Below are 23728 nucleotides of genomic sequence, written 5' to 3' on the forward strand. Positions count from 1 at the left end.
CGAAGAGCTATTGGAAACCTACAAGGGACAGACAAAGGCAAACCAAAAAAAGGGGGCAAAAGAGACCGCAAGTCAGAGGACAATACAAATGGCTGGAAGAATCATGACTTGACTCGGCATAGCAAAACGCCAACCTGAGATACCGGGTGAAGGCGGTTTATGGCAGTGCGCTGAATCGCATGCTGTCATCCACCGTTGCGCGAAATCTACTGCGTAGAATAGCGAGAAATTGCGAGGGGAGTGAGCAGGTAGATTACCAAGCCTGCCTCTCATAGAAGAAATTCCTGTCACCGGAAAAAATAACGGGGTATCGCTGCCGCAAAGGACCTAGACCGTAATAGATGCGATGAAATAAAACACGTTGCTGAAGTTTGTACAAACGGAATGGTAAGTGTGGTTTTCTGCTTTTCTCTCTCATTTGTTTCTTTGTTTAAAATAAATAGAAATGTGGGTGAAGCTTCTGGAATGATGTACAAGAAAATTTTAACTGGTTACCTCTAGGAAAAGAAATGGGGGAGGGGAGGATAGAGTACAGAAAAATGATTTTGGCTTTATTCTCCTAGCCCATGAATTTTCTTGCCAGATAAATGGTATTTCTTCCCTGGCAGTAAAATCGATGAATTATTAAAAGTTTGTTAATGTACTATTGATGGAACCATTTTACTGCCAAGGAATTCAAGCAAAGGAAATAAGCACAGGTGTGTGAAAGACTAATTTTGGGGGGGGTATTTACGGAGCGTGGCGTTCTTTCTTATGGCTAAATATGTACTCTGCAGAACATAACTGAATTCCAGTAAATCCACACAATTGTATTTTTGTGTGGCTGCTAAACTTCGGGTCGTATATTTTTATTAGGCACATAAAATGCAGTATTTTCATTTTAAAGGAAAAAAAATTCAAGACCGTGGTCCGTGGATTAAAAACAGTTTTACCTAAGAGTACAGCAAATATGATACCTCGGATTCAATTTTATATTTATACTTAGAGAGTTATTCGTGGTTGCTTGCTAGACAGAGAAGTGGTGTGCTTATGGACAGACTACGCAGTTTTAAATCCCCGGACCTTGGGCAGGCTTTCTCCCCGCGCCGAGCCACAGAAGCGTAGCATATGAATGAAAATACTGTCCTTTCTATGCAAGCGCATGCAGTGAAGGTGAACGCCACACTATGCTTAAGTCTTTGAATCTGACTATCCATTCTGCTCAACAGGAGAGCCGTTAACGCAGTCCGCGCTCAGGACTCCGCAGAGATTGGTTTTGGAGCCCCCAGGGAATCCTAACGTCTTGTTAAAGTTGTCCGGGTTGGGGTGTATTTTAACATATTTGAAGGACTCTGTCCCTTGAAGCTGCAAAACCAGTTATCTCTGGGGCATGGATTATCAGTTCTCTGAGAATTCAGTAGGCTCTAAGAGCTCCCAGGGAGCTAGGACCTCCCCCCCCCCCTTCCTCAGTATTCCTCAGGCTCACTTTCTCTCCATATTACAGTCAGTCTCTTTTCACCAGCTACACAACCTCCCTACACGGCTTTGGCTAACATATGTGCCATGAAGACTTCCTTTTGACGTCCCTGAAATTGCACGACACTTTTACCAATTCTCTTCATGCTTACATTCAACATCTGAAATGGACCGATAACAACAACCTCTCTATTGTCTCTTGTTTGGGGCAACACTGCATGGTCCTCTATATCTGTGGCCTCTTCCCCTATCATAGCCCACTTTTCCTTTACTCAACCTACGAACGCTGAATGTTCTTGCCTCAGAACATGGCTACCATTCTTACACAACCTCTTCCCAGGTAGCCACCTATTTCCTAATCTAATCACAAGGTTTAGATGCCTAGTCATACACCAATAGATCCCAAATTTTAATCCTATGCCACAAAACTCTCCACACAACCCTAGCCTCATATATTCCACAATCCACGTGAAAGCCAGATCCTTCATTCATGTATTTAACAGGTAACTCAAAAGCACTGAAAACAACATGTTAAGGGCTAGGGATCGACATAGTTCATTTGGTACAGCGCTTGCCTCGCATGTATTAGACACTGGGTCCAATCCCCAGTAACAAACAGCATTTTTTTTCTTTTTCCTCATCTCTAAAAACACGGGCAGTTGTTATAGGTAAAAGCCTCACAATCTTTTATTTCTTTCAGGATATCCCACTGACTACATCCAAAACACACCCCAAATTTGCCCCATAGAGTCTCAGCCAGTTTTCCTACTAAGTTTCCTCTATTCCAAAGTCTTTCTTCTGGTGCTCCCCACCCTGCACCAGACTGGTTTTTGGAAGGTGCACAGAAGGCTCTTTCAAAGCATAGGAAAGGGTTCCCCCCGCCCCTCCCGAGTTTGAGTTACCTTCTGACCCCACACCAACCACAGCCAACAAAATGCAAAGAGCCATGCTACCTCTGAGCCTTGAAACGGCGTCAGATATTGGCCCTATAAAATCAAACTATCTTTCCTTAGGAGTCCTGGCTTTTATGCCTAAGAAAACTGCCCTTAAGAATGTAAATAGAGATTCTAATATTCTAATAAATATTAGGTTTTAGAACTTTTTTGTTTTTTTATTTTTAGTGGTAGGGATGTCACACGCATACTTTATGTTTCCATATCAGGAAGACGCATGTGTTTCCCTGAACTTTCTGGTCTGTTCTATTGGCCCATTTGTCTACCTCTGTGTATTATTAACACACCATATTCATTAATACCGATTTATGGTGCCTTGACTCCTGAAGGGGCCGTTTCACTCTTTGGTTTTCTAAATGTTCCTGAATGTTCCTCACCTTGTTGCTTCCAAATGAATTTTCAAATGGGCTTGTCGAGTTTGATGAAAGAGCCTCCTGAGATTTGTATTCCTGTTTTATTAAGGTTGGGGAGTACTTTAGATAAGGCAGCAAATGTCATGCTATCAAATGCCTCCATCTCCGACCACATCTGTGCTGCTGTTTGTTCATATCTGTAAGATATGAACAAGATAATGTAATAGGTAGTATTTTTTTTCTTTAAAGGTCTTATTTGCCTTTAGAAGGTGTTTTTTCTGTTCATTATTGTGGGTCATTTCTACTTGGTTATTTTGTAAAAAAATAATTTCAGATTTATAAAAGTTGTCAAGATAATACAAATATTCCTACTGCAATTTTCCCTGGATGAGAATATCATAACAGAACATTGGCACAGGACACTGTCAAAAAGAAATCAATACTAGCACAAAACTTGAGAATACAGATTGCTTTTGGATTTTACCCATCTTTCCATTAATGTCTGTATCACAAACAAAACTCCAATATCACACACACATACACACAAATACACAAAAACAGGACCCCACAATGCCACACACACACACACACACAAATGCACAAAACAGGACCCCACAATGTCTCTCTCTCTCTCACATACACATACACAAATGCACAAAAACAGGACCCCACAATGTCTTTCTCACACACACACACATGCACAAAAACAGGATTCCACAATCCACATATACACACACATGAGACCCCTAACACCATATACACACACAAACAATATGATACAATGCACATACACACACACACACAGAGGACCCCATCATACTACACACACACACAAAAGCAGGTCCCCAATATCACACACAGGACCCCCCAATACCACATACACACACAAACAGGATGCCAACACCACCACCACCAAATACACATGCACACACAGGATCCCTAACACCATACACACACACACACAGAGAGAACAATACTCTACAATACAATACACACACACAGAAACAGGACCCCGTGATACTACACACATATACATACACATAAGCAGGACCCCCAGTACCATACACACAGGACCCCCCAATACTGCACACACACACAGGACCCCTAATACCATACACACACACAGAGAGAACAATACTCCACGATACAACATACACAAAAAATCCAGGACCCCACAATACTATACGCATATACACACACACACAAGCAGGACCCCCAATGCCATACACACAGGACCCCCCAATCCACCACACACACACAAACAGGACCCTAACACCACCACCACCAAACACACACACACACACACACACACACACACACACACTCTTATATTTGGACCCTGTTTCTTAGCATTCCCTATTTTCCATAAATTTGGCTGTTTGGGGGTTTACAGAGGGAAATACTGTATAGAACATTTCTTAATTTGGTTTTGTATGATGATTTTCTCATGAATTAACTTGAGTTATATACAATTTTTTAAGGGAATATTGGCCATTGCTAGCTGTGTGTTGGTGTGTGAGCCGGAGAACTGGCTGACAGGGTTTTTTTTTTTTTTTTTTTTTTTTTTTTTTGTTATCTGACTATCTTTTTATAGATTTCCCAGGGATTTTGAAAATATTAATATCTTCACTAATCATTGGGGTTTTTTTGTTTGAAACTTTCATAAACAATCATATCTTTGTGGTGAAACAAAATAATTCTGATTCCAGACTTGAGAGAAAGGACAGTCTTAGCTTTGCCATCGAGTACAAATGTCCACTGTGAACATTCTGACAGAGTCTTTTTATTGGAGGTTATAAAAATCCTAGTTTAAAAAAATTATACCATTGATGAGTTTAATTTTATGGCTTTTCTGTATTTGTTGCGATTTGATGATTTCCTATCTGCTAAGGATGTGAACCACAGCAGTTGCTGGGGTGAAAATGTGTTTACATTCCTAAGCCCTACTCACCCATGCTATGAGGGTCTGCTTTACACACACTGGTAGCTAGATAGCAGTTTTGTGTTTCAGTTCACACTTTATTATTTTATTATTATTATTAATATTATTATTATTATTTTACTGTCCTTGTTTAGCTTTGGTATCAAAATTATACAAGCCTTATAAAATACTTTAGCTTACAATTTATCATCCTGTCTTCCAATAGGATTCTCTTTCTTATTGATACAGTTCTTGTTTTGTTTTTTTTGATGCTTTTTTTTTAAGTGGCTTTGATTCTGACTGCCTCATTCTTTTTTCGTTGTCATTTAATTTGCTCTTCATTTCTTTCCTAGTTATTTGGGCTCCTTTTCCTAGCTTCTTGAGTTGCATATTTATCTCGTTTATTTTTATTCTCTCTTAATTTCTAACATATGCATCGAAGGCTATAAATTCTCCTCCCAGTACCACTTGAACCGGATCCCACATACCTCATCGTGGTTCAGATCCGCACTTTGTTTCCATTAGTGGCCTAAAAGAATGCGTTTACGGTTCTGAAGTCTACGTAAAAAAGAAATGTCTTTTGAATGTAGATTTTTGGAAATCCACTGCATTGCAGTCAAATAGGACTAGTCTGTGCAATTTGCCATTTCTTAAGGCTTCCTTTAGTTTAAGGTATGACTGCTTTGAATTGTTCAAGGTGTTAGACACGAGCCAGCTGTTCTCTAATTGCCAAGCATTAATTTCTATTTAAGTTCACGAGACCAAGCTTCTTAACTGTGTTTATATTGCCACTATTTTTGTTCTATTTTGTCTGCTTTATCTATCCATTCTAAATAGTTTCAATTAATGTAAATGGATATGCCTATGCTTTTACACTTGCAATTTATTTAATATGCTTTTTTTTTTGCGGCCATTTTCTCCTTCCCAGATTTTCTATTGAGTTGGTTGAGTTTTCCTTACTGTCTTTTATTTCCTTTGTTTGTTGATTCTATTCTTCCACTTAATTCTTGTTGATTCTTTAAATTTTTAATTTATACACAAACATTAAGAAAATACTAAATGTACTGGCACACCTTAGCAGTACATTGAATTTCTTATCTCTACCATAATTGTAGTTATACCTTTTTGGTTTGTTTGTTTGTTTAGCTAGGTTTGATTGTTTGTTTTGTCTTGATACAGCGTCTCACTGAGTAGCCTTGGCCGTCCTGGAGCTCACTATGTAGGCCAGACCGGCTTTGAACTCACAGACATCAATCTGCCCCCTACCTCGTGAGCACTGGGATTAAAAGCATGCACCATGGGTCCCAGCTAATTATACATTTTAACCCCCAACCACCCAAAAATCCATTTTATAGTAGAAAATATTAATCATAAGGACTGATGTATTACCAAGTCATTCATTCTTAAGTCTCCCTCCTTCCTTCCAGGTTCATTTTTTCCCCTCATTGCAACACGTTTAAAAGACATTTTTGAGTAAAAGCATAGCCAGGTAAGGGGGTTTAAAGATGCTGCTTCTATGTTTTTCTCTTTGTCCTGACAATTTTATTCCTTTGTCATCTAACACTGAAGATGAAACCTTCCCGTCAGGCATAATGTCTCTTTCTAAGGATGCGGGATTTCGTCTGTAGCCTTTAGAATAGGAATACGCATGGAATATCAGTGATCAGCTGGGGGGGGGGGGGCTTCTACTCTGCAGCATTCTTAGCCAGTACGTTCTTAAACAGCCCTTTGCTGCTACTTCATTTCTATTTTCCCCACCTATTAGAGTATTACAATAATTTCCTCTTCTGTTAATGAAAACAATTTGTTGCCTTTTAAAATTCTGGTTCTTAGATTTAGCTGGGTTTTTTATGCATGTGGGTGTCTTGTCTGCATGTATGTATTTAAATCATACATGCATATATTTGCATTGTTTGCATCTGAGGAAGCCAGAAAAGGGCATTATATTCCCCTTCAAACTAGAGTTACAAATGGTTGTGAGCCTCTATGTGGGTGCTGGAATTTGAACCTGTGTCCTCTGCAAGAGCAACATGTGCCCTTAACCTCTGGGCCATCTCTCTAGCCCTTACTTTCAACATTTTTGAAAAGATACAATATCCATAAAATGTTCATCCATGAGAGAGATATATAAAACATTCCAGTTAGAACCATTAAAACTGAAAAAAGTATCCATTGTCATTAAATATCACTATCATTAACCTATCTTAAATATTATCATAAAATGTCTCTATAATTCCAAATTTATACCAAAATAGACTTTAATTCAGAGTATGAACCCACAAAGTCATGGGACCACGTCAATCAAAAGTATTTCCGTGTGGGCTGAGGAGATGACTCAGCAGGTAGGGCTCTTGCTCTGTGAGCGTGGAGCCTGAGTTCAATCCCCAGCATCGGCATCATAAGAGGTTGGTCACGAGACCCATGCGCAATCCCAGTGCTGGGGAGATGACAGAACAATCTCTAGGGCTTGCTGGCCGGCAAGCATAGCCTAACTGGTGAGCTTCAGGTTCAGTGAAAGACCTTGTCTCAAGACAGAAACTGGAGAGTGATGAAGGAAGATACCAGACAATGATCTGACACACGTGCACACTTGGATGTGTATACATGCAGCACACATACGCACACAGTGTTTGTCTTCATTGCTTACAACAGTTGTTGCTTCCGAGTGTACAGTGACATTTTCCTGAGGCAGTGCGACCTGTGATACCATAACAGGCAGAAGGCTCCAGCAGACGAGAATCCAGCTGTTCCCTACCACGTCTGGCACTGAAGAGATTCACAGAGATGTAAAGTGACGTTACCAGGTAATCTTTTGTTTCAAAGTCTTTTTCACTTAAATTGTTATTTGAACTTGTGAAGTGTTTATTACTATTATTTTAAATCAGTGCTGTACATTTAAAGTTGTTTGATTTCTTGTCTTTTAAGGTAGGTAACAATTGATATATTTATGCCATGCTATGGTATGCTTTGATATGTGCTTATGAACTTCCATATTCATTTACATCGCTCTAACAAGACTTTCTTCTCTCCACATTCATGCCCATATATTGGTTTTTTAACAGCCATTCTAGAAGGTATGACGTAACATCTCTTCATGGTTTTAGCTTACCTTTCCCCTGTGATTCTTAACACTGAGCATGCTTTCACATACCTGACGGCGTCTTCTGATAAATGTCTGTTAGAGTCCTTTGTCACTGTCATTTTAAAATTCCTTGGGTGGGAGAAAGGAATGGAATAGTCTTGAGTTGTGAAGAAAAACTGAAATCACAAAATTTTTGGGAAAAATGGATGGATTTGGAAAATATAAAGTTAGTGATCAAAACTCAGGGAAAAGCAAAACAAAAGACTTTGGCTGCCATAAGTAGATCTCAGCCTATAATGTATACTTGTTTGTGTATGTGTGTAATAGATATTAGTTAATTATATATATGCACACATATACAGATAGAAGTGTGATTATAGTATATTAAGAAAGGAGACCACAGGAAGGTTATAGCAGATGATAATGAAGAGCAAAAGGCAGGTAAAAGACACTTGATTCATGAACGAGGTTACAAAGATAATTGTTTTTCTAGTTTCTAGTCTGTCATAGTTGTGTGTGTGTGTGTGTGTGTGTAGTGTGTACATGATTCGACTGTGCCTTGGTATGTAAAGGTCAGAGGACAGGTTTTGGTAGTTGGTTCTCTCCTTCCATAATGCGGGGTCCAGGGGATTCAACTAAGGTTGTAGTCCAGCCTTACAGCCTTGGCAGCAAGTGCCTTGACCCACTGAGTCAAGGTTTTATTGATTTCCTTTGCAGATAGCCCATTGTTGATATATAAAGTACTGATTTCTCTATTTTGATTTTGTGCCTTGCAAGTTTGCTAAATTAATCTATCAATTCTGGCAGACTCTTTTTATGTTATCTTTAGAGTTTTCTATATATAAGATCTTGCCAACTACAGATCATCCTACCTTTTTATTTTCTAATTTCTATGCCTTTTTTTTTTTTCCTGATGTGATTGTTCTGGATAGAAATGTCGGGATCATATTGACAAGACATGGTAAAAGAATGAATTTTTGTCTTGATAAGCATGGTGGCACACACCTTTAATCCTAACATGTGGGGAATTCAGAGACAGGAGGATCTCTGTGAATTCAAAACCAGTCTGATCTACAGTGTGAGCTCCAGAACATAGAGAGACATTGTCTAAAAAAAAATTGTCTTGATTCTTAGAGGAAAAACTTTCTGTATTTTGTTTTATCATTATTATGTTTGCCAAAAAAAGACCTTTGTTGTGCTGAGGTGCATGCTTTCTACACTTAACTCCCCAGGTTTTTATTCTAAAAGGATGTTGAACTTGGCTAAATAGTCCAATTACAGAGCTGATAATTAATCCTCTTCCATTAAACTACTATGCCACAGAGCTTGACTTGTGACTGCTAAGCCACCCTCCCCACCCCTTGAGCACTGTACATGATGAGCTAAATTTCATTTGTTGGTATCTTGCAGAAGATTTTTGCCTCTGCATTCATCAGGAACAGTGACTTTTATTTTCTTGTAGTATCCTGGCCTGGATCTAGTGTTAGTGTAATGCTTGTCTCAGGAAATGGGTGTGCAAGTCTTCCCTTCCCTTCTTTGAACTTCTTTGAGGTGTGTGAACACTGCTTCTTCCTTGAATAGTTGGTTGGATTTATAATGAAGTCTTCGTGGGAGGTTTTCAATCATAGATTCAATCTCCTTAAATTATTTGGTTATATTTTCTAGTTCTTTTTAAGATTCTGTTCAAGTGTGTGTGTGTGTGTGTGTGTGTGTGTGTGTGTGTGTGTGTGTGTGCTTGCATAGCACATGTGAATATGACTTTCATGTCCAAGAAGGTCAGGAAAAGGTGGTGAATCCCTGCATCTAGAGTTGCAGACAATTTTAGCTGCCCCACATGATTGTTTGGGTCCTTTAGACAAGCAGCAATCATTGAGCCATCTCTCTAGCTCCAGCAGTTTAACTACTAAATAAAACTACAGATGCCCCTCTACTTATGGTGGCACTATGTTCAAGTAAACCCTTTCACTGTAAGGTGAAAATATCTCAAGTTCCAAAATAAATCTAGGAGCTGAGAGATGCCTCAGCAGTTAAGAGTACTCACTGCTTTTGCAGATCACCTGCGTTCAATTCCCAGGACCTACATAATGGCTCACAACCATTGCTTTGCTCACCAGGCATGCATGTAGCACACATATATACATATAGACAAAACACTCATATATATATATATATATATAATATTAAAAAACTAAATTAACAAAATCACCTACCAACATAGCTTAACAACGTGAATGCCGTGAGATAGCCATTTGTAGCCAGTGGTATTGCTTAGTGGGTAGTATAGTTGTCTAGTCTGCTCAAAGCCCTGGGTCTAATTCCTAGCACTACACAAAGCTGTGTGTGGTGTTGCACACCCATAATCCCAGCAATTGGGAGGTAGAGGCAGAAGGTTGAGAAATTCATGGTCATCTTTAGCTACATAGTGACTTTGAGTCCAGCTTGAGCTACATGAGACCCTATCTCAATGGGAAAAAAATTAAATTCAAATTTAAAAAGAAGGTATCTGTTGTTTAGCCTCAAGCTCATGTGGCTGATTGGGAGTGATGGCTTCCTGCCCAGATTCCCTAGAGAGCATCGTAGTACATATTGTTACCCTGGGAAAAAGATCAAAATTCAAAATACAATTTCCAATGAATGCAAATTGCACTCCCTCAATCCTAGAGTCAGAAATAAAAATGTAAGTCAAGCCATCGTGAGTCAGGAACCATTGATATCAATAGGCAGAGTCTACATAAGTAAACATGGATGCCTCTGTCCTCCTGGTAATATTTGGCAGCCTACTGCTGATAAGGGCAAATGCCAGGCATGTGTATGACTCCTTGAGAATGAAATCAAAGTGGTTTTCATGAGAGTTCAGTTATTTAATTAACTACGACTTTAGAGTTCTAGTCTCCAGCATTGAAGACACATCCAGTAGGTAAGCTGACAAATTAACTTATAGAGATGATGCCAAATGCTTAGAAAGAAAAGAAGTGGGGGGGATGCAAATGGAGGAGGGTGTGCTTCTACAGCAGACACAGGGTAACCAGGAAAAGCTTCTTGAGGAAGGACAGCTAAGACTAAATTTTAAGAAGAGTCAGGTGTGAGAAGAGCAAGAACATTCCAGATGGATAAAATTACGCTGCACAAAGCCATAAATGTTAGAAAAATAAATAAAAGAGAGGAGGAAAGAAAGGAAAGCAGGCAGGCAGACAAACCACCAGAATGTCTGGAGGACAATGTAGGGCAGAAAATGGGATGGGTGAGATTGCACGAGTATGGAAGCGTGAACGACTTGTCAGGAGTTAAGGGCAATAGAAAGACCTGACGTTTAATTCCAAATAGAAAGAGCTGGGGAAATGACTCCAAGCACGTGCTACTTAAGCATGGAAACCAGAGTTCAGATCCCCGGGGAACAACCTAAGTGCTGGGCGGGGATGGCAGCATACCTGTAATTCCAGTCTCGGAAAACAGGGACAGGGGTCATCCAAGCAAGCCCTAGCAAAACTAGCCCTACCAGCGAGCTCTAGGTTTGCTTGAGAGGCCCTGCCTTAATGAATAACGTGGAAGAATGACAGAGGGTGACTGTAGACATCAGCCTCGGGTCTCCACATATGCACACGTGAACACACACACATCCAAACACACACATGTGCAATGCAAACAAGCACGCACACACCTGTGCACATGCACCCCCACACATATCCTCACACATGCAAATAAGCACACACACACATACATGCATGCACACACACATGAAAATGGAAAAATAAAAAAATGTTAAAAAAGAGCAAGAACTAAGAAATGTAATCCTAAATATGGTAAGAAGTGTCTGAATACTTTGAAATAAGGCTTGATGCCATTCATTAAGATGATTCTGGCCATTCTGTGGAGAGATAGGAGAACAGAAATAGGAAAGAGAGGGAGAGGAAAGGCCAGGCATGAGGCAGTTGCCTAGATGAGACCAACAGACTCCAAGCACAGTAACAGCAGAGACAGGGAGAAGCGAACAGTTTCAAGACTCTCTTTGAAGACTATATAAATAAATCTTGCTAATGATTTGTATATGTGTGGCAAAGAGAAAAGGCATCAGACATTAGCCCTGTGATCACATCTGGGGAGATTGGGTTGACAGAAGTTTTATTTAGTGGATATCTGAGATGCAGGGTGCAGACGAGGCCTGAGAGGAAGACGACTCTGGGATATGTAACAGCCGAGTTGCTTATTCTAAAGTAAGTGGAGACGTTAAGTGGGGACACTGGAGGTCTTCGCCGGAGCTCTGGAAGTCCTCAGGACTAGCTGGCTCGTTGCTTGAATAGTCAGATTACAATAAACACTAATTTACAAAATAAATAAACAAGTTTTTGGGACTGCGTGTGTGTGTGTGTGTGTGTGTGTGTGTGTGTGTGTGTGTCCATCGTATGTGCCTAGTACCTGCAGAGACCAGAAGTGAGCACTGCCTCTCCTGGAACTGGAGTTTCAGGTGGTTGTGAGCTGCCCAACATGGCTGCTGGAAATCAAACCCAGGTCGTTTACAAGAGCAGCAAGTGTTCTTAATTTCTAAGCGATCTCTCCAGCCCCCTCATTTCCATTTTAATATAAGGAGATGCAAACTCACTGAATGCTGGTTAACTAGTGACTCCAGAGGCCAGACTCTTCAATGATGATAATACACAATTCTGTGCCACTGAGCAAGCCTAAAAGTACACCCCACTAAAAGCAGTACATCCATTTTTAAGGGGTCAGAAATTAAAAGCTCAGTTTCCTTCAAGCACCCAAGAACTATTCGTTTTAATCTGTACAAAGCGGGTGCCTTTCTAAAGACAGAAGGAATGCTGCATTGGTTCATTTTCCCATCTCTGGGATAGAAACACCATGACAAAGTCAACTTACAAGAGAAAGGGTGGATTCTGGCTCACAGTCCATAATGGCGGGGGAGGCATGGTGGCAGGAGCTGGAAGCAGGTAGTCACATTGTATCTGCAATCAAGAAGCAGGGAGGTTTAGAGAGATGGCTCAGCAGTTAAGAGCACTGGCTGTTCTTCCAGAGGACCTGGGTTCAATTCCTAGCACCCGCATGGTGGCTCACAACAATTACAGGGGATCCAACACCCTCTTCTAGCCTTCTTGGGCACCAGGCAGTCATGTGATGCACAGACATACATACAGGCAAAACACCCATACCCACAAAATAAAAGGTTGTAAAATTTAAAATGAAATAAAGTCTTGCTACATGCTATAGCATGAAGTTGGGAAACAAATTGCTAAGCAAAAGCAATAAAATGCCAGCCGTAAAATCCCATCTATTAGATGATGTCATTTCTGTGAAACATCAGGAATAGAATTCATAAAGTAAATGTAAGGGTGGCCTACGGTTGGGTGGAAAGGGGGAACAGAGGGTCAGAGTTTCTTCGGATAGATTACAGTAATAGCTGGGTGACTCTTGGAGTACATTTGGTGCTACTGAATCATCCACTTGAAATGGGTGACTCTTAGGTATGTGAATCATGGCTTAATAGAGCTGACCTTAAAAATGTATGTGAGGGTACATTCATTCACCCAGCAGCCTTATTGAAGCTGAAACCAATACACTTGTTTTGAAGATGAGAAACCTGTTACTCAGAGAGGATGTTGCCAGCTCAAGCTCAGAACCTAAAATGCTGAGAAAGACAGGATTCAATTCTGGTTTTATGTATAAGGCTTGTGACGTTCTAAAACATCCCACACAGATATACCAGAAAGGCTTCAGAAATGCCCACCCTTGAGAAAGCATGACTAGCAGGCTTGTGAAGGCAACCTTTAGGAACCAATTAATTCTTAAACTACAATTAGGCATCTTTTAAATAAGAAAAGACTGTATGTGTGTGTGCATAAGTACACGTGCGCGCGCGCATACACTCAAACACACACACACACACACACACACATACACACACTTGTGCCTCATACCAAAGGAGAGAGGGGGATCCCCTGGTGCTGGAGTTACAAGCAGTTGTAAGCTGCCTGGGTATGGAATGCTAGCAACCAAATTCTGGTCCCCTGCAAGAGCAGTGAGCACTCTTAACTGCTGAGCCATCTTTCCCCCGAGTTAGGCACTCGGACCTACAATAATAGGGGAACACTGTTCATTGAGGAACCCAGAAAATGGCTTTTAATCTTAAATGGATCTTCCTGAACAAATGCCCTGGAGGATAGTAAAAATAATAGCTATCACATTAAAATTTTACAGCATGTAACCCCCTCCCCATCAGACTCTTTACACAAGTTGTATTTAATTACTGTAAGGACCCTATGAGATAATGGCCCTTTCCAGCCAGCTTTCACAGGAGAGAGGTGAGCCTTGAAAGGTTAGTGTCTTTTTTTTTTCCCCTCCAGGTTACAAGTTAGCAAGGATGGCAGGTCTCAGACTCAAACCCAAATCTGCCAGATGTCTGAACTCTTCCCTAACCACTGGGTACATTTCTAGGCTATTAAATTTGAAAGCCATAATGAAATGCTATCGTTCTGGAAAGGTGGATGCTAAGAACTTGGCAATGTCAAAGGAGCGCTTTCATCAAAATGTACTCCAAGCCCTTGTCATTTATAGACAACTTTCTTCACCTTCCGAGGAATAATTCTCATGCATTATACATTTTAACAGCAGCAAAAGAAGAGAGAGACATCTTAACAACGTAGCACAGGCATTTAAGCCCCAAGTATATCTTATTTTGAAGTAATAAAGCTAATATCGACAACTGATAAGTGCCAGGAAAACCTCTAAGGACTTAATAGCTGTTAGCGTATCAAATGCCCTTGACACCTGTCTATAGCAGGTACTATCAGTAAATCCTATTTTACAGAGGAGGACAGGTACAGAGAAGTTGAGGTAATGGGTCCAAAGTCACATGGCTAAATGGCTAAGTAATTGACCACCATTAAAACCCATATTGGAGGGCTGGAGGCATGGCTCAGTGGTTAAGAGCACTGGCTGCTCAAGTCTACTGGGGCTTAAGTCTCAGCACTCACAGGGTAGCTCAAAACCACCTGTTAGCATCAGCTTCTGGGAATCTAACACCCCCCTCTTGCCTTCTGCACTCAGTGTGGATACACATACACATACACACACACACACACACACACACACATACACTTTTAAAACTTCTTTAAAAAGAAGGTACGGTATGTGCCACAGTGTGTGAAAAATTGCCATTTTGGTTTTTACAGAAAGAGTTGGCTGACCCCATTCTTAGGATTAAATTTTTTAAAACCCTTATTTAAATGGCAGAGGAGTATTAAAAAAACAACCCTCCCCCCAAGGGAAGAAAAGGCATGACTCGAAATGGTGACTTTAGTAGGAGCAGAAACTTCCTTCCAACTTTCAAGGAACAGATAATTCATCCGTTCCACACAGCGTGCCAAGGCCTAGAAACCAGTGGAGTTCTTCCCAGTTCATTTTAATTAACTGGTTCACAGAGGTTTACAATCCCCAAGGGACTGTGATTGGAAGGAACTCAGCATAATGAAAATAACAACAGCTGAGAATTGTGCAATGTTCTCTGGCTGCCAGGTACTCTGCTTACTCCGAGACTTCTGGCTCATCCCTCCGTCAGCAGGCAAGGTAGCATGCCATTGTTACCCATTTCTGTGCCCAAAGCCTGGGCCTCAAAAGGTTAAGAAAATTGTTCAACAACCCCATTCATTGGAAAGAAGTCAGGACTCTAACCCGTCTCTACCTCCACAGACTATGTATGCTCAGAACACTATAGCATTTAATTATAATCAAATAAAACTGCATATATCAAGAAAATGCCTCATTTCCAGAGTTGAACGGTTATTGTTGAAAAAATTTTAAATGCCAAAATTATCAAGATGATCTTGGAGGAGGGAGGAATAAATTCCCAACAACTCCAAGTGAACAAATACGTTTGTGTTATAAGTTGGCCTGGACCATTAAAAAGAGTGGAGGTTGAGGGGGCTTGCCAACAATATTTAATACCACCATTTTTTTCTCCCAAAACACAGAATCCCAGATAGGGGTGTGGATCTGTTAGTAAGATGTTTACTTACCATGTACTAAGCCCTGGTTTTGATCCTCAGCAATGCATACAACCACACATTGTAGTACACACCTATGAACCCAGCACTCACTCCAAAGGTGGAGAAAGTTAAGGATCATGTTTACCTACATAGGAAGTGGGGAGGCCACCCTGGGCTAGAGATGCTCTCTAAATAGGCAGGGTAGATGAGATGGCTCATCTCATCTTGCCACCAAACCTAATGACCTGAGTTTGACCCAAGGGTCTGCACACGCTGGAAGAAGACACTAACCCCTGAGAGTTGTCTTCTGACCTCTGTTCAAACACTGTGGCAGGCTGGTATCCACATACATGCACACACAAAAAGTGTAATCATTTCCTTAAAAGATTCCTTTCTAAGAGTAGAGAAAATGAACTCACAAATAAAAACACCACACAAGTAGATTAATAGCCTCTTAAACACTTGCTCCATCCCAAACTTTATGTATTTCAGTGGACTTCTATATGATTAGAAGAGCCATTCTGAAGCCATGGAACCTTGGCTAGGGTTTTACCCTTTGCTGCATGTTTGATTTGAGAGAAGGTTTCACTATGTAGCCCTGACTGGCCTGGAACTCTTGGTGCAGACCAAGCTGGCCTTAAATTCAGAGAGCCTACTGCCTTTGCCTGTTGAGTGCTGAGATAAAAGGCATTTTCCATCACACCCAGCAGTTTTGTTTTGTTTTGTTTTTAAATTTGAGGAGCTCATGAAGAGTTGGATAGATGGATAGTTGGATAAAATTAAGAATCCCTGCAGGAAAAGGAGAGCTAATGTTTCTAGCCAGATGGACTGCATCTATGCAGTAAGTTTCTCTTCAGCAACTCATTTAATCCAGAAACCAGTGTTCCGGGCAAGCTATGGCACAAGAATCACAAGGTTAGCGAGGGAGAGCGCCTGGATCCAAAGCCGGTCCGTGGAGAACAAAGGCAGCCCTTAACAGTTTTCTCATCAGTAAATTAGAAAGTAGCAAGCGTGGTCAATCGGGGTAAAGATGAACTGGCCAAAGGAGCTAAACTTAAGGGTGATAATAGGATGGGGGTTGGGGTTGGGCTGGCCAGACCTCCTCTTTCCAGACACACTCAATGGTGACTCACCTGAATGTCCCGCCTTGCGCTTCTGAACTTTTAAGACATTTAACAGTGGTCTCAAACTCCCGGTAAACCGGCTGATTAGTTAAAAGAAGTGATGATAAATTGAGAAGATTCCGGTTTTTTTTGTTTGTTTGTTTGTTTTTTTTAAATGAAATGTTGGAAATGGAAAGACAGACAGATGGGTGCTTCCCTGGCGCTGGGAGCCACAACCCGCACAAATGGGCTGATGGGAAGGGTTTTTTTCCTTTCTCTTCTGGTGAGGGGTGGATGGGAGTATTCTGAAAGTGAATGCTGGCGATGTCCCACAGCTGATCCGGAAACAGATTGGCAGCAAGGAACTGCCACTCCATAAATTTCCTTAAAACAACAGTTCCAAGCTGTATGCTAGGTGCAGTTTTGACTTCGGTGAACCAAAGTTCAGTAAAGCGACTTGAAGGTCAGGTACCTTGGCAGAGGAGTCTTAGACCCCTTGCTAAGCCTCATACAGATTTTCTCCCCCTCTGGCCCATGCTAATTAGGAACACGCAGTTCAGAGAAACGCATCAGCTGTGTGGTGCGGGAAGGAGAGGGGGTGGGGGAGGAGAAGGCCCCAGGCTTTTACTGTTCATTTTGGTTCCAGGATCTTTTAACCCTTGGGGAATCTGGACTATGCCATCATCAAGGCTCCCAGTGGGCTGCTGAGAGCAGGCACCCGAGACACCTACCTGCTTAGCTGCCTATGAGCTCCGGGCCCAGGCGCTCTAGCCCCATCTTTCCCATCTGTAAGTCAGGTTCCCAGTGTTTGCACATGCCTGCTGCTATCGGCTACTCACCGATTCTTCTGTAGGCAATGGAAAGATGGCCTCTATGTAATCTACCCAGGATCTGAGGTTCTTTGAGATGCACGTTTGTGCACACTCCTTTTACACTACAACTTACAAGCCTTTCACAGTAAATTTCCAGCTTAGAATTACCCTAATCGTATTTTCAATAGATTTCCTTCTGTTGGAGAGGAAAAAAAAGCAGATACAGGATTTTTTCTGGCTCTGAGGGAGGGAGTGGACATGGGTTCCATGAAGTATTTATCTACAGAGGTAATTGGCAGGGAATGGGTGTTCTGTGACATGTTTTTCTTTCTTCTTTCAATCTCTCTCTCTCTCTCTCTCTCTCTCTCTCTCTCTCTCTCTCTCTCTCTCTCCCTCCCTCCCTCCCCCACCCCCTTTTTCCCCCACCCCCTCTCTCTTTCTTCCTTCCTTCCTTCCTTCCTCCCCCCCACCTCTTTCTTTGAAAAGAAAAATCTGATGCTATCCAGGCTAGCTTCAAACTAGCCAAGATGACTTTGAACCTCTGATCATCTTGACTCCCCCTCCTGAATCCTGGGGATCCAACTCAGGATTCCACTCACGCTAGACAAGCCCTCTATCGACTGAGCTGTATGCCTCACCCACTCGATAACTATGTTCCCGGCAGCTGACTTAGCGCTGAAAGGGTGCAGTGTCTAGCCACTGCTGGTGAATGGTCTAATAGAGGAGCTGATAAAACCAATGTTGCCTTTGCTACAAAGCAGCCTAGTGTGAGGGCTAGGGCTTCCAGATTTAGCAAATGAAAAAAGAAACACAGAATAAACCAACTAAATTTGAATTTCAGATAAACAATTTTAAAAACACACACACACAGAATGTCCAGCTTGGATATCCTGGCTGTCCTGTATTTTGTCTGGCAGCCTAAAGCAGCTGTTAAGTCTGAGGGGGAAGACAACTTTTCTCCTTTTAGAGAAAGAGAGGTGGAGGAGGAAAGAAATCTGTACTGTAATGGAATTTATAAATATGCACCTCCAAACAATTCTATAGTCAAAGGAGAGCAGCAGACTGTGTCCAACAAACTGCAATTTATAAAGTAGTGCTTTGTGGTATTTTTATTGTCTTTTTTTAAAGGCTTTAAATTGTGTGTGTGTGTGTGTGTGTGTGTGAGAGAGAGAGAGAGAGAGACAGAGAGAGAGAGACAGGGAGACAGAGAGACAGAGAGACAGACAGAGAGACAGAGAGAGAGACAGAGATAGAGACAGAGACGGAGAGAGACAAAGAATGTGCATGTGAGGGTAGATGCCCCTTAGAAGTCAGAGAGGTCTTATCCGTCTGGAGCCTGGAGTTACAGGTAGTTTTTGAACTGCTCAGCATGAGGGCTTGCAATCCAAGCTGGGTCCTTGCAAGAGCCTTAAGCATTCTTAACCGCTGCGCCATCTCTCCAGCCTATAATATATATATACGTATATATATATTATACATATATATATACGTATATATATATTATACATATATATACATATATATATACATATATATATATATATATATCGCCTTAATTGAGAGCTCCTATACAGTAGCATGATTAATTTTTGGTCTCATACTTTTATTAAGTATTGAATATTCATTAACTTTATTGAGACCCGATAGTATGCTGGGCTGGTCAGATTCCCCCCACCCCCACCCGGCTGCCTTGAGAGCTGGAAAATTTCAACCCCTGCCCATTCCTCAGCTTTCCTTCTGCACTCCAGCCGCAGTTTCCATGGTAATAGAATGAACCTGATTCTGTGGCTAACAACAGCTAACAGCTCTTGAAAGGGCCTAAATCAGAGTAATTGGAGTCAACCTAACTCGGTGGGGGAAGGGAGTATTCGCTGAAGCCCTGAAACTCACTGTTATCTTATGCAAGAATTTTGTCGGCCCCTCCCAAACTGCAGACAGTTGGCTACGTGACTCTTTGCAGACCCCCATAAAGTCACAGACTCTCATTTTGGAAGCTTCTACCAACCACAGTGGTGTTTACTTCATGCATGCTTAAAATTAATCAATCCATTTAGTCTGTCATTCTACCAATGAGGATTAGGGAGTGGGGTTTTGTATATTAGGCAGTACTGGGTCCACAGGATGCAATTGTTATTAAAACAGATGTGGTATCTATTTTCTTATTTCTTGTAGTACAAAGGGAGCTATTATATATGGAACATATACTAGGATCTGGGGGATGTAGAAATGAATTAAAATAAAGCCAAACATGGTGTTGCATGGAAATGAGCCTGTTGGGATTGGGGTGAGATCAATATCAATGAATAATAAAAACACTCACATACATGGAGCGATGCTTGCAGTGTCAGACATGGTTTTAGGCAAGGAGACTGTACCAGTGAACAAAATATATTTACCATCTGTTCTCATAGAATTTACTGTCAATGGGGAAAAAGAGAAAAATACTTAAATGACCTGGGATCTAAAACAAAATTTTAACTTCAAATTGGCTTCAATAAAAAGGAAAATTTATTGACTGAAGTCAATGGAAATACCAGATGTATATAGTTGAGGTCATTAATAGTCATAAATACAATCTGAGCCCAGCAAAATGGCTGGGTAGGTAAAAAGCCCTGCCCATGTAAGTCTGATGGCTGGAGTACAATCCCAGAAAGCATTTTTAAAAGGGGGAGGGGATGGTGAGTATCTATAATTCTAGCACTGCTTTTAGCAAGATGAGGAGCAGAAATAAGAGAATCTGCTGGAAGCTTGCTGGACACTTAACACTAGGTATGCAGCATTGTTTTCCATATTGGATGCCTGGCAGGTCAGTCTTCCTCATGGTTTCTCACACACACACACACACACACACACACACACACACACACACACACACCACCTTGAATCCTCAAGCACACTCTTTGGATCTTCTCAGAGCCACTCACTCCTGGGGCCTCTACATGGATGGATCTGATGTCCTGATTTGCAGTAAAAACAAAATGAATCTCATCACCCCTCCCCTTAAAGCAAATAAACAGTCTGCAAGATAGCGCAGTGGCTCCCCTGGAACTGGAATTTCAGGTGGTTGTGAACTGCCCAACACGGCTGCTGGAAATCAAACCCAGGTCGTGAACCTCTTACCTGAGCCTCCTTAAAAGCGGATCACAGGCCTGTGTCACAGACTTTCTTTAGTGTTTTTGATGCCCTTCCCGCCCGTGTGTGTGTGTGTGTGTGTGTGTGTGTGTGTGTGTGTGTGTGTGTGACATCAGGCATTTGTTTTTGTTTTTGTTTTTCAATCACTCTCTACCTTGTATCGAGACAGGGTCTCTCACTGAATCTGGATTTCGCTCATTCAGTTAAGACTAGGTGGTCATTGAGCTTCAGGGATCTTTCTGTCTCTGCCTCCAGCACTGGGGTAACAGGTTCTTGTCACCTTGGCTGGCGTTTTTACGTGGGGATTTGAACCCAAGCCCTTATACTTGTGCAGCAAAGTTTTTACCATCTGAGCCATCTCCCTGGCCCATTTTCAATTTTCATGGAGTAAAGGACAAAAAACCCAGCTCTCCTCCCAGAACTTCCTGTTTTTCCTGCTAGAGAGCCGACCCACGCTCCTGTGACTCCACTCCTGTAGAGGACTTCATAGCCACAGAGTCTTCTCTATGGGTCATCTTAGGGACCCAGAGCAGAACGTAGATGCTGCCCCTGCCGCATCTGGTATGCTCCATCAATCACCAGACTCCCCATGCTGTCTCCTAAAATAAGTCCTTCCTCACGCTTCACCTCACTGTTTCCAATGCGGTGAAGGCCACCACAACCCATCTTGAATTCCTGCCCCATGTCCTAGCCTCCTGCATTTTTACCCTTAATCCATTCTCTATGACCTTTCTGAAATGAAAATCCATGGTAGATTCTACAGTTAGGTCTCTAAGGTATGTTTTAGCTGGAAGTCTGGTTTGTCTCAACACCTCAGGAAAGACCAGAAGACCTTTTGAGCACATGACATTTGACTTAAAATGCTGCTACCTGAATGCATCTGGAAGCTACAATTTTTATTTTTTAATTTTTTTTGAGATAGGGTTTCTCTGTGTAGCTTTGGAGCCTGTCCTGGAACAACTCTGTAGACCAGGCTGGCCTCCAACTCACAGAGATTTGCCTGCCTCTGCCTCCCAAGTGCTGGAATTAAAGGCATGTACCACACCACAGCTTATGAAAACCAGATAATATCTACCTTAAAAAAATACACCACTGTGTATTTATGTATATGTTTGTGTACAACTACAAGGTCATAGTAGTGAAAGTTTTAAAAAAATTAAGATTATTTCTTTAAAAAATTAGATACATTTTTTATATATTGACTTGTGGTGGAGGAAATTGTACATGCATGGAGGGCAGAGGGCACACTCACGGTGAAGTGATGATAATTCACACACATATGAAATGCCAACTGTGGGCCATTTGTGTGTGTTTAGGTAAGTAATGCAGGCTATATTCTTGTCTCAGTTCACTGACAGTCTATTAGGGCCACTGTTACCTGAAGAACAATGTGTCAAGAATAAGAAAGTTCCCAGGAGCTAAGGAAAAACTATATTGCTTCATAGCCAGGGAAGGAAGTAGCTATCAGAATCAGATAGAACCCTGTTCAGCTGATCAATGACGGCTCGCCTCACTGGACACGCTTCTGCAAGCCAAACAATTGCTTTGCTTTGGAGAGCCGAGCCCATCAAAGATGGACTCAGTCTGATAAACACGCCTCTGCATGCCAACCAATCCAGTGGGGTCTCACTCCAGAGACCACACTTCTGCAGATGACGTCAATGTCAATCCCTTTCTGTCTTTGATAGCCGGACAGCACCTGTCCTCTGCTGCCCCCTCTGTAGAGCAGCACTGTGCTTCAGAGACTCCTGACTAGCCTAGCACTCTCTTGTGTGAAGAAATACATTGAGTATTGTCGTTTTGTGATTTCAGATATCTAGCTAGAATTATTTGTTAGAGCCACCATAAGGGAGTACCAACAGACCCAGTGACTTAAATAGCAGAAATAGATCATATTTCTGGAGGTTAAAATCCGAGATCAAGATGCTGATGGGGGTCTAGGAGGTAGATACTGAAGCTTCTAGGTGCTTATGCTCCTATAATGAGTTGTATAGAGACAGGTAGATCATTACTGGAAAGGAGGGAGCTTGTTAAGGGGAAGGGAAAGGGGAGGGAAGACATAAGACAAGCCTGCCGTCTAGCCTGGTTTCCAGAGGGCAAGAAGGAAGAGAAGTGAGGTCTGCAATGACTTTTTATGGGTCATTAACATACTACCCATCTCCCTGGGTTTCTTTAATTTGGGCTTTTCAGAGCATGTTTGCTTGGTTGCATGAAGCTCAGGTGAGCTAATGGGTACCAGTTTTTCCACTGCCACGACCTTTTGTATATTCATTTCTTTTGAAAAAATCTGGGGACGTTCATACATGAAAACTGTATTTACAACATTTCTACCCCTCCCACTCCCCCCATCCAATTGTTTCTGTGCCATCTTCCCACTCTCTCAAACTCGCAACCTCTTATTTAATTGCTACACACATGTGCATGCACACACACACACACACACACACACACAGCTAAGTCCATTTAGTGTTGCTCATATATATGTGTTGTCTAGGTATGACTGCTTGGTATTTTATAATCTATGGGGATGGTCCCTGGAGAAGATTCTCCACCTCTCTGTAGTCATTAACAGCCTGTAGTTTGCCACATAGGGGCGGGCCCATGTGAGATGTCCCCTAGTCACACTGGCAGGTCAACTGATGGCGTCATGCTGATGTTGTTCAGGCAACAATATTGCTGACAGTTATGGGCACAATCTTCCTGTCATCTGTAGGAAGCACTGTCTCACAATGCATGTCCTGGTCCTCTGGCTCTTACCTTCTTTCTTCCTGATAGAGCCTTCTTCTTCATTATCCCTACTCTCCTTCCTCAATTAGTTGGCTGGTCCACAGTTCCCTCTCATGTCTCTCAGTGCCTATCCTCTTCTCGTCAGATCACTTGCTCCCCCCTCGCTGTGTGTGTCTGAATCCCATTCTCCTCTTCT

At 41.7% G+C, this 23728-nt stretch overlaps 1 long non-coding RNA gene across 1 annotated transcript in view; it reads left to right on the forward strand.

Moving 5' to 3' along the window:
- The first annotated feature begins 292 nt into the window (after window positions 1–292).
- LOC119820416 overlaps window positions 293–23728 on the forward strand; it is a 114849-nt gene continuing 91413 nt past the window's right edge. The window contains exons 1-3 of the long non-coding RNA XR_005286498.1: window positions 293–387; window positions 6110–6171; window positions 7335–7486. This is a non-coding gene — a long non-coding RNA (uncharacterized LOC119820416). The remainder of the gene's footprint in view (window positions 388–6109; window positions 6172–7334; window positions 7487–23728) is intronic.

The sequence above is a fragment of the Arvicola amphibius genome, chromosome 8 (assembly GCF_903992535.2).
Source record: "Arvicola amphibius chromosome 8, mArvAmp1.2, whole genome shotgun sequence".
Lineage (NCBI taxonomy): Eukaryota > Metazoa > Chordata > Mammalia > Rodentia > Cricetidae > Arvicola > Arvicola amphibius.